Genomic DNA, 13,409 nt, shown 5'->3' with positions numbered 1-13,409 from the left:
TGACGAGGGAGACTCGAATACTCAACTTCCAATCTCACATGATGTTCTTCTTTTCAAGCTAGCTTTTGCAGTTTGGATATATGGAGAACTCGATCTCAAAACATGAGCTTTTTTGTAGTTCATCACATGAAAAAATCTAGTTGGAGTATTGATACGAGCTAAGGGTGCCCTTTTGTACTTCTGGATCACGGTCTACATTTTTTGAACAATTGGTTATATCTGAGGTGGTGATCTATCATCTAATTGGTTTTTTTTTTTTTTTTTTTTTCCTTCATAGCATTCATTGGGTCTTGTTCAACTTTTGTTTCCCCCAATGAATATTTGACCTTTAGCTCCTTTGCGCTCTCTCTCTCTCTCTCTCTCTCTCCACCCTACCCTTACATAATAATATTCTCAATATAAGTCTGCCTTGGACTTTACATTACTGAAGCAATTGGTTAAGTAGGTAAGAAGGTTTTCGTTTCTTATGGGGGAAGATTCTGTTTAACTTTGGATTTGTGATAAGTGAGTAAGAACTTGATCTAGTTGAAAATCCCCAGCCTAACTTGGGGAGGATGTTAAGAGTGTTTTTTTCTTTCATCTTGTTCAAGCGCTTGCTTCTGCATGAACTCTATGGAAAGCCAAGATGATCCGGCAGATCATATCAAGGAAATTAAGTTGATAATTATGAAATTTGTTGAGGAATAATCTCACATTATCTGTGAACAAGATCTTAGGCATGTTTATAAGAAATAGACAATTCTCTCTCGATGAACCGGTTTTATGAGATGAGTTAGGCCCATAAATTTTTTCATGATATCAGAACCTGCCACAAGACGAATGGGTGCCCACACTATTTACCTTGTGACAAGGAACATGAAAAATACTGGCCTGCACGTGAGGGAGAGTGTTGAGGAATAATCTCACATTACATATGGATAAGGTTTTGGATATATTTATAAGGAATGAACAATCCTCTCTTGATGAATCAGTTCTATAAAATGAGTTAGACTAATGAATTTCTTCAAAATTATTAATTATCCAAATCAAATATGTGTCAATAATTCAAAGTCACATGTGTAACAGGTGGAGTCTAGCTAGATATATATATATATATATATATATATATTAATAATTAATTGGGATTATGGGTAAATAAAAGACGAGCTAGGGAGGATCAGGAAATCTTTGAATTTGTTACTTAGGAAAATACATATTAACCTGGCCTGAATAAAGACTCTTACAAAAGAAAACAAAAAGTGCGCAGCCCAAACATATATACTTTAATTGATTAGCTGTTATTGTCATTACGTACGTATTGATTAAAGGTCATGGCAACCCACTAATTCAAGCCCCATGCATGCATGTCCCATTGCCACTATACTATTTCTTTTTATTATTATTAAAGACAATGAAAACATCTAACATCTAATCAGAAAACATTTTATTTTATCTCATCTAATCATTATAATTTTTTTAACTTTCAATACAAAATAAAATAAACAATTCAACTTTTTCAAATCCTAAAACAAAAATAATATTAAAAAATATATTCTAACAATACGTTATTCAACTTTTTAACTTTAATCTCATCTTATCTTATTTCATTTCTGAAAATAAACGAGTCTTAGTCTCATGCACAGTGTTTTCAATTATTATTCTATCCAGTGCTCCGCACCAAAGGCCACTTGAAAGAAGTACTATTGTGGGCCTACCTGATAAATTAAAGACCATATAAATATATATATATATATATATATATATATATATATATAATGAAACAATTTTAAATAGATCTGTATATATTGAACAATTTGGTTCAATATAGAACAGATTTCATGAAAAATACTATGCTATTTCAGCTAAAACTCAAGAACAGGTCCAAACTGATTTTCTTGTTCTTTAATAGAAACTGCTATTTCAAGAGTGTGCATCTGGGTGTCTTTCCATTTTGATTGATTTCTATTTCTCTTGGCTTTCATGGAATAGAAATCAGTTTCTATTAAAGCATGTTAACAAAGCACCCGTTTGGTTTCCATCTCACTGATGAGCCAAGAATGGGGAGGCCGCTATTTCAGTTAATAGAAACTGCTATTAACTGTGCATCCTCTACTTTTATCATCTTCCGCTATTAATCAGTTTCTTTCCATTTTCGTATAGTTCATATGGTTGTAGAAAAACCAGATTGAATCCAATTTTAACAGTGCATCCTATTCATCACAGCCAACAACTTACTGAGTTGTGATGAATAAACCTTTGAATTTTATTTGGTTTTCCTTGTTAATGAATATAGTTCAACAAAAACCGTGATAAGAGAAAAACTTATTATGTGACTTTTTCTAGTCTTGAAAAATTACGTGTTAAACGAAAATAGAAAGAAAAGATGAATGACCTTCAAAGGCATATACTTTTCTTTGATTTTGTTGAAAATTATTATGTTCGTAAAAATAGTTTGAATGTTGTTAAAACTAATTTTGTCAAAGAAGAAGGCAAAACTGTGATCCAATCCAGCCACCCGTCTTTAAAGACAATACTTATTTCTCATAAAAGATCTGAAGTAACTGTTTCTCCTTTCAAAATCCCTACTACTGAGTCCAAAGATCTCAAAGAAAATATTATTTTGCAAGAAACAAAAAAGATTATTCATCAAAATAATTTTGTAAATCTTGCTCTTCAAACTATTGGACATCAGTTAGATCGGATTGAAGAAAAGACAGAAAAACCTATTTTTGCTTCAGTACCTATTTCAACAACCATTGAAAATCCTTTTGTTTTACCAAAAGATCAGTTAAAGAAAACTTCAAAACCTATTGAAAAACCTTTGATTATTTTACCATAGGATCGGCCTAAAATTGATTTACAAAATACACAGGTCAAGACCATTGATAAAATTAATCAAATGCTTGCTGATCTTAAAAAAGAACGACGTTCTACTAGTGCTTTAACCATCAATGAAAAAGAAGCTGTTCTTATTGAAACTACTGATGAATCATCTGACAGTGATTCTTCTATTGTTAAAAACATTGATTTACTCGAAAAAAAGTTTTCAAGATTTTCATCTAAAGCTAGAAATTGCTAAATTTTCTTTAAAATGACCTAAATCAATGAGTCTAACGAAGAACTGGTACTCTAGGCCCACTCCTCCTGATTTAGAATTTGATAAAAAAGTTTTCCAGACCCAATCTTCTTACTCTGCTGATAAAATTTACGAATGAAATATTGATGGGTTATCTAAACAAGAAATCCTCAATACAATGAATAAAATTTCTTTGGATGCAAATACTTATATTAACAATAATATTAGACAACCTGACATTGTTATTATTTTAACTAATGGATTTTCTAGTGTGCTTCCTCATTGATGGGATAAACATCTCACTGATGAAACTGAGGAGACCATTCAAAATGTTATCAAGCGTAATGACGAAGAGTTACCTATTTTTGATGAAACCATAGGAATGACATTTCTTGATGGTGTTAATACTTTGATTTACACTATTATTAAACATTTTGTTGGAACTCCTTCCAACATTATGAATCGCATTAGTGATTACTTAAATAATTTAAGATGCTGTCAAATGTCTGATTATAAATGGTATCAAAATGTTTTCATGTCCAAAGTAATGCTTAGAGACGATAGTCATAAGTCTTACTGGAAAGAAAAATTCATTGATGGATTACCTCGTTTATTTACTCATAAAGTGAAAGAAGAGCTTACTGATATCTCGAGATTTCTTAATTATGAAAATTACACATATGATATTTTCAGTATAATTAAAAAACTTAGTATTAGTATGTGTAATGATCAAATAATGCTTTGGGAACAGATGAAAAATAGTAAGAAAGCCAAATATGAAATGAGAACTTTTTGTGAACAATTTGACATTCCTCCTATTGCTCCATCTAGATGAAAGCAAAAATATTCTACTAAGTTTTCTAAAACTCATGGTGGGAAAAGGAGAAAACCCCATGATGATTTTTATAAAAAAATCTTTTAATAAAAAGACTTTTCCTAGGAAAAAGAATTTTCAAAATTCCTCAAAAGGAAAATGTTTTAATTGTGGCAAGACTGGATGTTAGATGACAAATATCCCAAGAAGCCCAATAAAATAAAAAACAAGCTTTATCAATTGAATATTAATGTCAATGATCAAGAAGAATTGCTTCGACTCCTAGAAACACAGTCTTCTTCATGATCTAACATTCATGAGTTCTGCTATAGTGATTCAAAATATCACTCAAGAACAAAAAAAAATCTTTTTTTAACTTTGATTTCCCAAATTACCAATCCAGAGTTTAAAGAAGAATATATTCACAAGCTCAAGAAGACGATGGTTCGCCAAGAACCAGAAACTTCTAAACAAAGGATTAGTTTTCAAGATACTTTGGAAAGATTTCAAAAGAAAAAAAGTCAAAGATATTTCTACCAATTATTACAACATGAAATAAAGTTTATTAAAAAAGAGATTATTAAACTCAAATCTAAGATTAATAATCTTAAATCTGAAAATGATGTTTTAAAACAAGAATTTTTATGTTTTAAAATAGACAAACAACTTGATCAGGATATTCATTCTGATAATGAGCAAACAAATGATTATGATTCTGGCCAAAAAGAGAAGGATGTTGATAATCAGATATGTTTGATCTGTCATATTATTCCTCCCAAATGGTTTTCAAGAGTTACTATAATTGTTTGTCATGAATTCCAGTTTTCTTTTGTTCCTATGATTGATTCCGGATCGGATATGAATTGTATCCAAGAAGGATTAAAACCTAGTAAGTATTTTGAAAAATTTACTGAAAAATTATTTACGACAAATGGATCTCAGATGAAGATCAACTACGAGCTAAATACTGCTCATGTTTGCCAAGATAATATTTGTTTTAAAATCCCTTATGTACTTGTCAGAAATATGTTTGATAAAGTCTTCTTAGAGATTCCTTTTATTTCATCTTTATATCCATTTCTTTTTGACAAAGAAGATATTACTATTGATACTTTTGGACAGAGAGTTAAGTTTAAATTTGCTTCACAATTTGAAATTGATACAGATAAGAGTTCGAAATCTTAGCTTTCTGCAAAAAAAAAAAAACATTTAAATTTCCTTCAACAAGAAATTAAATACAAGAAGATTTCAAAACAATTATCTAGTACTTTACTTCAATCAAATATTGATGATTTTAACAAACAATTGATTTCACAGATTTGTTCTGATCTTCTAAACGCTTCCTGGCATAGGAAGAAACATGTTGTTATTTTACCATATGTTAAAGATTTTTGTGAAAAAAATATTCCCACTAAAGCTCGGCCTATTTGAATGAATAGTAAGACTTTGGAATTTTGCAAAAAAGAAATCACTGACTTACTTGACAAGAATATTATTAGGCATAGTAAGTCTCCTTGGCATAGTGCAACTTTTTACGTCCAGAAAAATGCTGTGATTGAGAGAGGAACCCCTCGCTTAGTCATTAATTACAAACCCCTGAACAAAGTCCTAGAGTGGATTAGATACCCTATTCCTAACAAAAATGACTTGATTCATAGGTTATGTAATGTCGTTGTCTTCTCCAAATTTGACCTAAAATCTGGTTTTTGACAGATCCAGGTTAGTGAGTCAGATAGGTATAAAACTGCTTTTACTACCCCCTTTGGTCACTATGAGTGGAATGTGATGCATTTTGGTCTAAAAAATACCCCTAGTGAATTCTAAAATATCATGAATGATATTTTCAATTCATTTACCCATTTCACCATTGTTTATATTGACGATATTCTCATATTTTCTAAATCTATTGATGAGCATTGAAAACATTTGCATTTGTTTCTAGACATCATTAGATTAAATAATCTTGTTGTTTCAGCCAGAAAAATTAAATTGTTCCAAACCAACATTAAATTCTTTGGTTATGATATCTCTGAAGGCAAAATTAGACCCATCAATTGGGCTATTAAATTTGCCGACAAATTCCATGATATCATTCTTGACAAAAACTAATTACAAAGATTTCTTGGTTCTCTTAATTACGTTGCTGAATTCTATCAAGATATGAGGAAACAATGTCGCCCATTATTTGAAAGGCTACATAAAGACCCTCCTATTTGGTCAAAAATTCACACTAATCTTATTAAACAAATCAAGGCACATGTCAAAACTCTCCCATGCCTTAGTATTCCTACATCTGATTCTTTCAAAATAGTTGAGACAGATGCATCTGACATTGGTTATGGTGGCATTCTGAAACAAATTGTTTCATCAAACTCATCTGAACAAATTATTCGATTTCACTTTGGAGTCTGGAATACTGCACAGAGTGTGATACCCCGTATTTTCATGTATTGTTTTAATTGAAAGATTATTTTATTTAATTTATATATTGGTTCTCTTGTTTTAAATTTATCGTGTTTCTCGTTGGTTTAATTTTGGATTTTTAAGTTGTGAAATTTATTTTGACGTGCTTTCTTGATATTAATTATTGTTTGCCTTTAAATTGCTCTTTACTTTAATTTATTTTATTGTTGGACTTTAATTATTTTATTTTATTAATATTGAGTTGTAGTGTTTTTATTTGGCTCTTATTTATTTTTATTATGCTATTTTCTTTTGTTTGACTTTTTATTTTTTTTGGGACTGTACCTGTTTGAGTGTGATTTATTTTTCTTTTAAGCCCATCCTCTGAAAACCCACACCCAAAACCACGTCGTTTTGGGGGGAATGGAGTATGAAACCCTATTATTCTTTTTCCTTCCTCTATTGCGCCGCACCCTTTTCTTTATTTTCTTTTTTCTTTTGCTTTTTCTTTTGCTTTTTCTTCCTTCATTGCCCGTGATACTCCCTTCTTTGTTTTTATCTTTCTCTTCTCTGCTACTTGTCGCATCCTTGGCCTACATCTGCAAACCTCCAGTCAAGACTCCTTTTCCATGCCACTGCTCTGTGGACAACCAAGGCTAGCAGTGCTTCACGGACACCGACAACCACCTCTCTAGCATCGTGTAATTTTTCCCCTCATCCTAGTGTCAGACACGGGACCACCATGAAAAAGCCATCTAGCCCCCAGCCATAACCTGAAACAGAGCACAGTGTCACGTTCCATGACGCCGCTGAATCAGACCACCCAGTTGCACCGTAGCCCCTCTCTCCACCGTAAGCGAGCAACACCAAAACCTAAGCCCCACCGGACACCACCATCCAACCAACCCCACAAGCCCCATACTCTGTTTTATCCATCCAAAAACAGAGTAGCTTCTTGCTCAAGTCCTCCACCGAGCTCCCCTCCGTCGGCCTCTTACCCTCGCCGTGCCCCTCGGTTTTTAGCCATGTTGAACGATGGAAGCCACCACACGCAACCTCGTCACCATCGCACGCCATCTCTCGCTCTGCCTCTCTCGCTTATCTCTCTCTGCCTCTCTCTCTCTGCCTCTCTCGCTCTCGCCGCCCAGTGTAGACAGCTTCGCTACCGCACTGCCTCCCCAGCTCGATAGTCTTGCCACCACAATATTCCCGCCTAGCCGTCGCATGCAGCCCCTAACTTCTCTTAGTGTAAGTCTCTGCCGTCGCTCACGTTTTGGCCTCTGCTAGTTTTATTTCTTTTTTGTTGTTGGTGGTTACTTAAAAAGGAAAATGTTGTGTCACGAGTAACCTAGTAGATGAAGGGTGTTATCACCCTTTTGCCCTCTTTTTGTCTGAATACATCAACTGACTTTGTATTTTGTGTTTGAAACGTGAGTTGCATGTGATTTTTATTTATTTGGACGTAGGCGCATGTGAGTTTATTTCGTTAAGTTGGTATTTTTTTTTAAAGAGAGACTGATATTTTTATCGGAATATTTATTAAGTAAATACTGATAAATTTTTGGAATGATCAGTAAGTGCAAAATCTTATTTTGAATCATTTTAAAAGAATATTTTTTTTATTTAAACAAAAGTATAATTTTCTACTTATAATGATTTCGTTATAGTTAGGTTAATTTAGTTTTTATAAATTATAGTAAGATCTCAATCGTAAATAAGTTAGAATTTAATGTTTTAGTCGAAGTTAGTAAGTTGGATATTGATGAGTTTAGAAAGTGATGTTGGTATTTTAGGAATAATGAGAATTTTGGATTTTGAGGAATTAAAAATAGATTAGTTTAGAAGTTTAGGCTTGAATATCAAAATATGAGATTGATTGGAAATTTATAAAAATTTACGTCATTATCTTATAGGTGACGATTAATTTTTTTTGGCATTGTTGATGAATTTTTTCGAAAAGCTAAGAAGTCCAGGTATGCGGGATTCTTATGCTAGATTTGCTTAAAAAAGCATGAACTGAGGTTAGTTTGTAAAAAATGTGCATGTTATTTTAAAAAGAAAAGCTGAAAAACAATCTCAGTATATGTTTTGCATTCACTCATGAGATACGTATGAAAGAGAAAAGAAATGTTTTTGACATAAATTGAGTAGACATGAGCAATATTTGCCATATTTGTGAAATGTGCAAAAGAGCTAATACGATATCTGTGAATTTTTGTACATATGATATGAAAATGATTTGGGTTTGTTTATGATCAAATGGAAATTACAGGAATATGTTCAGCACGTGGTTTCATATGATATGGATGTGAAAAACCTTTGGCATACTTATTTGTTTTTATTCTAATTTTGACTATGGTTCTGATATGATGATACTGGTTTACGTGATATGGTTGGTACCGATATGATATAATATGATATGAGTGCACCCACTTTGGAAACAAAGTGGTCTTTTATGTGTTCTTTCCTTTGTGCACACTCGGGACTCCGAGATTGAAAAAGGGAAAACTTCACAATATGATATTGCCTGGTTTGGCCATCGGGGATAGCACAACCCTACCACGGTGATTAAACATGGTATATGGATATGACATGATACAATACGATATGATATAGTAAGATGAAGATATGCAGTTAGGTTATGCCAAAGAAGTTTTGAATATAAAAAGGGTCTTTGATTTTGAAACGGATCTTTAAATATGAACAGTTGGTTTTTGAATATGAAAATGGTCTTTGAATATGAATAGTGTCCTTAAATATGAACAATTGATTTTTTTTTAGTATGAAAAAATTCAAAAGTCGCTCTGATTTTCTGATAACACGTTTATGAGAGCTGCATATAAAAATGAAATGTTTTGTTTATGGATACTGAACTTTCTGAAAAGGCTCATGTTTACATACTAGTATATGTTCTTTGCTTACTGAGTTGTTGATAACTCACCCCTTATCTTCACAATATTTTTCAGATGATTTGAATATTTCAGTTGATGATCAAGAATATAGATCATGGGTGAGAGGAGTTAAGAATGATGGTTTAAGCATAGAAGGTTTATGAGTATTGAGGACTTTTATTCAGTAAGCTTGTTGTGCCCTGATGATGTGATTTGTTGGATAGTTGATGTTTATATTAAGACTTTGCATCGTTTTAGAATAATTATACTGGAGTATTTGGTGTGAATTAATGAGTATTTTATGCGATAGATGAAAAATTAGAGTATGTACCATGTGGACGGAAAATGATTTTTAGGTGACATGAGTTAACTCTTCAGGCCCTTGAGTACAGGGCGTTACACAGAGTAATTATAGTACTATTAACAAAGAAATTTTGTATATAGTACTATGTATCTCTAAATTTCAACGTGATTTGCTTAATCAAAAACTCTTACTACGTATTGATTGTAAGAGTGCTAAGTACGTATTGGAGAAAGAAGTTCAAAACATTGCATCCAAACATATTTTTGCACGGTGACAAGCTATTTTAAGTGTTTTTTATTTTGATATTGAATATATTAAAGGTACTGACAATTCTATCCCTTATTTTCTTACTCGTGAATTATTGCAGAAACCTAACAATGAGTAAGAAAAAAGGCAAAGAAAAACAGACAACCATTCCCCCCATTCCTGATAATAGACTTATCAAGAATGAGCCTGCTTCACTAATAGAAATTATCAATAGATTTACAACTCTTGGCAAAATAATTCAACCTGCTTTTTTTGCTTCAATTGTTTCAACCCCTTATGATCCTTACGCTAAATCCATTGCTTCAAAAACTACTTAGTATTTCCTTCCCAGTTCAAAAACTGAGTATGCTCGAAATTTTTTTTCATGGAATCTGTTCTATATTGAACCAAATCGGTCAATATACACAGACCCATTTAAAATTACTTCATCCTATTTTCCTCCAGGGTTTCACTGGATTCCTGAAAATTCAACTAAACTCTCCAATTTTATTCAAGTATGTTGCTTCAAACCGATTCTATCATTATTAAACCAATATATGATAAAATCAACAAAACCAAACTAATTTTTCACAGTGCTTATATTCTCCAAGTCACCACGGAAGAAGACTGGGGCACTAACCCCTTTACTTCAAAAAGACTTGCTGATTCAGAGATTGTTTATATTTATTATGATTATATTGATGTATGGTCTAGATTCATGCTAATTCAAGTGGCTGATATGAGTCAGTCTTAGTTTCTTAATTTTGACAAGAAGTTTAAAGGAAAACTCCCTCTCTGGTTTCTAAAGTGGTGGAATAAGTTTGGACCTGTTCTTGAGATCTTCCCATAAATGCTTCACAAAGCATTTAAATGTTTTTCTAATGCTGTTGTTTCAAAATTGGACAAACATATCGCCAGGTTTTCCTATTCTCTACATTTCTACAAATGGTACAAGGTTCCTTGGATCATGAAGTGGACTTATGAGAGAAATGGTGATTTGCTAGTTCGATTCTGTTTTGTAAAATGGTGGGATAGGTATCCCTATACCCAAGATATTGTTAACTATGTGATAAGTGACTTCCCACAGACTACTCCAGATCTGTAAAACAAGGAAGAATTCTCTGCTATCACCCATGGTTCCATTGCTTCAACTGGATATCCCTTAATCCAGCCCCCTGCTTCACCAACAGCTTCACATAAAGGAAAAGTAGCTGCTTCTTCTTCCATCAAGACTAATAAATCCTCAAAGACCCGAAAGAAAACTAATGTTCTCGAAGGACTAAATAAAAATGATTTAATTTACTTGCTAAAGCAGTCCCTGGAGAAAGATAATTCTGACGAATCAAATAATAAGTCAGAAGTATCATCCGAGGCTTCAGTTGCTGATCCATACAGCAACATATTTGGACTTGATTCTGAAGGTACCCCAAGGTTATCTGAAGATGAATGATCCCCTAATCCACCGTCGACACTACAAGACAAAGAAGACTATCATCTCATAGACTGATTAGTCCTCTTTGCCAGATTCCCAGTATTTTTGTCAAAAGGAGATGCTTCCTGCAAAGTATGCTGAGAAAAGCGGTCCGAAGACATAATGATTCTACTTTCACGTGAATGAACAGTTACAATCACTATTCAGTCACGGATTTTATTTCTGTTTTAATCATTGTAAACAGAAGGACCCATTCATCAATAAAGGGAACCTTGTGAACGAGGGAGGCAGTTTTAAAACTCACAATCATTAGACTTGCTAATTCAGAGATTGTTTATAATTATTATGATTATATTGATGCATGGTCTAAATTCATGTTATTTCAAGTGGCTGATATGAGTCACTTTTGGTTTCTTAATTTTGACAAGAAGTTCAAAGGAAAACTCCCCCTCTAGTTTCTAAAATGGTGGAATCGGTTGGGACCTGTTCCTGAGATCTTTCTAGAAATGCTTCACAAAGCATTTAAATGCTTTGCTAATGCTGTTGTTTCAAAATTAGACAAACATACTGCCAAGTTTCCATATTCTCTACATTTCTGCAAATGGTACAAGGTTCCTCTTTTAGAGAGTTTAAAACCTGCCTCCCTCGTTCCAAGGTTCCCCTTTTATTTATGGAGGGTTCTCCTATTTACAATGATTAAAATAGAAATAAAATCCGTGAATGAATAGTGATTGGAACTGTTCATTCACGTGAAAGTAGAATCATTATGTCTTCGGACCGCTTTTCTCAGTGTAATTTGAGGGAAGCATCTCCTTTTGACAAAAAAATAGGGAATCTGGCGGAGATGACTAATCAGTCTGTGAGACGGTAGTCTTCTTTGTCTTGTAGTGTCGGCGGTGGATTAGGGGATCATTCATCTTCAAATAACCTTGGGGTACCTTCATAATCATGTCCAAATATGTTGTTGTATGGATCAACAACTGAAGCCTCGGATGATGCTTCTGACTTATTATCTGATTCGTCAGAATTATCTTTTTCTAGGGACTTCTTTAGCAAGTAAATTAAATCATTTTTATTTAGTCCTTCGAGAACATTAGTTTTCTTTCGGGTCTTTGAGGATTTATTGGTCTTGGTAGAAGAAGAAGCAGCTACTTTTCCTTTTTCTGAAGCAGTTGGGGAAGCAGGGGGCTGGATTAAATGATATCCAATTGAAGCAATGGAACCATGGGTGATAGTAGGGAATTCTTCCTTGTTTTTCAGATCTGGAGCAGTCTGTGGGAAGTCCCTTATCACATAGTTAACAATATCTTGGGTATAGGGATACCTATCCCACCATTTTACAAGACAGAATCGAACTAGCAAATCACTATTTCTCTCATAAGTCCACTTCATGATCCAAGGAACCTTGTACCATTTGTAGAAATGTAGAGAATAGGAAAACTTGGCGATATGTTTTCCCAATTTTGAAACAACAGCATTAGCAAATTATTAAAATGCTTTGTGAAGCATTTCTGGGAAGATCTCAAGAACAGGTCTAAACTGATTCCACCACTTTAGAAACCAGAGAGGGAGTTTTCCTTAAAACTTCTTGTCAAAATTAACAAACCAAGACTAACTCATATCAGCCACTTGAAATAGCATGAATCTAGACCAGACATCAATATAATCATAATAATTATAAACAATCTCTGAATCAGTAAGTCTTTTTGAAGTAAAGGGGTTGGTGCCCCAGTCTTCTTCGGTGGTGACTCGGAGAATATAAGCACTGTGGTAAATTAGTTTGGTTTTGTCGATTTTATCATATATTGGTTTAGTAATGATAGAATCGGTTTGAAGCAAGATAATGGAATAAAATTGGAGAGTTTTAGTTGAATTTTCAGGAATCCAGTGAAACCCTGGAGGAAAATAGGATGAAGCAATTTTAAATGGGTCTGTGTATATTGACCGATTTGGTTCAATATAGAATAGATTCCATGAAAAAAAAATTCGAACATACTCAGTTTTTGAACTGGGAAGGAAATACTGAGTAGTTTTTGAAGCAATGGGTTTAGTATAAGGATCATAAGGGGTTGAAACAATTGAAGAAAAAAAAGCAGGTTGAATTATTTTGCCAAGAGTGGTAAATCTTTTGGCAATTTCTATTAGTGAAGCAAGCTCATTCTTGATAAGTCTATTATCAGGAATGAGGGGAATGGTTGTCTGTTTTTCTTTGCCTTTTTTCTTACTCATTGTTAGGTTTCTGCAAGAATTCTCGGGTAAGAAAA

Source organism: Juglans regia, chromosome 5 (assembly GCF_001411555.2).
Source record: "Juglans regia cultivar Chandler chromosome 5, Walnut 2.0, whole genome shotgun sequence".
In the NCBI taxonomy this organism is placed as follows: Eukaryota; Viridiplantae; Streptophyta; class Magnoliopsida; order Fagales; family Juglandaceae; genus Juglans; species Juglans regia.
Note: the sequence above shows the minus strand (reverse complement) of the source record.